General features: G+C 44.1%; 1 pseudogene; it reads right to left on the reverse strand.

The window, feature by feature from the left end:
• Positions 1-1,330: 1,330 nt before the first annotated feature.
• Positions 1,331-1,773, reverse strand: LOC101587606 (annotated as a pseudogene).
• Positions 1,774-2,022: the final 249 nt, after the last annotated feature.

Raw genomic sequence — 2,022 nt, forward strand, 5'->3', positions numbered from 1 at the left:
TTTATTTCATATGCATCCACATTTCAGCATTTAGTGGTCCTGAAGAGATAGTGGGAGGATGCAACAGTGGCCAGGAGGCCAGGCTGCCAGCCCTGGGATACGCCACATGCCAAGGCACTCTTTCATCCCCACTGAGGATGAGAAGCAGCAGCATCAAAGCCAAAGCACACATTGCCCAGGTTCTTCTGCTCCAGTTCTCAGACTGCGCACTGGAGCCAAATGGAGGGGAGGCAAGGGAGCCCAAACAAAAGCCCAAAAGCCTGTGTAAACCTTCTTGACCTCCAAATGAGGTGGGTGGGTAAGTGTGAGCAACCCAGATGGACCATGCATGCTTATGAGTGTCTTGTGGCCTTGCTTGGTCTGCCCACCAGAGTCCTTGGGTGCTGACAGTTCTGCATTACCCTAGCGGCTACTCTGCTCACCTCATCACACCTGAGCTGAGACATCTGCTGATGGTGGCAGCAGGCAACAGACCAGGGCCCAGGGTACTCATTTCCCAGGCTGGTGGAGAACGAATGACTGTGGTTTCAAGGTTAAAGAGGGAGGTCACAGACTCTTTACAACTTTACCTGATGGCTTCTTGCCAGAGGAAGGAAGGGACATGGAGATTGCTGTGGGTAACAGTGTGATAAAAGGGAGGAGGAAGAGGAAAAACAGCACCCTTTGATCAAGGTGGGTGAGAGATGGGGAAAACCCTGAATTTCTCACTGAAGGCTAATTTCAGAGGGATTTGGAGGGTTACAATCTATGCTTTGGCCAAGGGTGGGAATGGAGAAAAGCAGGACAGGTCAGTGGTTTGGAATGGGGCATCACTTAAGACTAAAAAAAGAAGGCAGGGTGCAGACAAAGCATCCCCACACCCAACAGTAGTCCTATAGGTGGCAAACTGAAGCCTTCATGTAGACTCAACCAGACCCCAGGCCAGGGCTCCAGGTGGTGGAGTAATGACAGGGAGGGTGAAGGCAGCACTTGGGCTGCGAAATTAGCAGCAAGGTGATGGTGTGATGTGTCTTTTCCAAGTTAAGTTGGATGTGCCCCATCAGTCAAGATGGAGATCTATTTAAAAATATTTTCTTGATCCCAGAGTTTAACTATGTGGACATTGGTTACACCTGACAAGATGATTTGTTATAGCACAACTTATATATTCAAATGGACAAAAATTGTATCATTTGTAGTATCTTAAGATAAATTGCCTTTTATAAGAGCTTCTTTTCCAGTACTTTGAGGTCTACAAGACTTAACTAGAAAATTTACTACTGGGGAAGAAGAAGACTGCTTAAATCAAACTAGAGTGGGGGCTGGTGGGGAGGATCTGTGGGGCTTTTGATTAATTGATGTTACACTGTCCTTCAGGTGGCTCAGGAAGTTTCATATTTTCATTAGACATCATTAAGTGTTGAAGCTCTTGCAGAACAACTTTGATGTTATATGAATTCTGCCCCTTTGCTAGCACTGATGTGGCTCTTGGGTCCACCACTGCATTAGAACTATTAACCCCATTCATATTAATTTTTGTTACAAACCTTACAAAGGAGGGTGCTGCTGGGTATTTAGGTCCACATTCTATTTTAAGGCTGTATATTTGGTTTTCATAAAATATTCTTGGAGGCTCAATTACCATTCCTGTTCATCTTGTAAATGTCATGTCTTCATCACCTTCTAGACATCAGCTAACTGTGCCCTCTCCTACTCCTTTCTAGCCTTCTTCTAGTTCTTCCAACAGTCAGAAATTGCAAGGACTTTTACTCCTGAGCCAATGGTGGCTGCCATGTTGTGTCACTGGAGCTCCAAGGCTGGCCCCTTCTTCACCCTCATCTTTTTTTTATTTTTTATTTATGTTGTTTGCAATTTTCCATGAAGTTTCCTTGTCAAAACTGAACAACTCAAAAGCCAAATGGCCTAATACTTGAACTGGAATCACATTCAAGAGCTATTGGGAAATAGCCTTTAACTTTTTTATTTTACTGTTTAAAGAGAATTCAAAAAACAGTAAAACAAAAAATTAGAAATGCTACAAAA

This window comes from Octodon degus, unplaced genomic scaffold (assembly GCF_000260255.1).
Source record: "Octodon degus isolate 3935 unplaced genomic scaffold, OctDeg1.0 scaffold00110, whole genome shotgun sequence".
NCBI lineage: Eukaryota > Metazoa > Chordata > Mammalia > Rodentia > Octodontidae > Octodon > Octodon degus.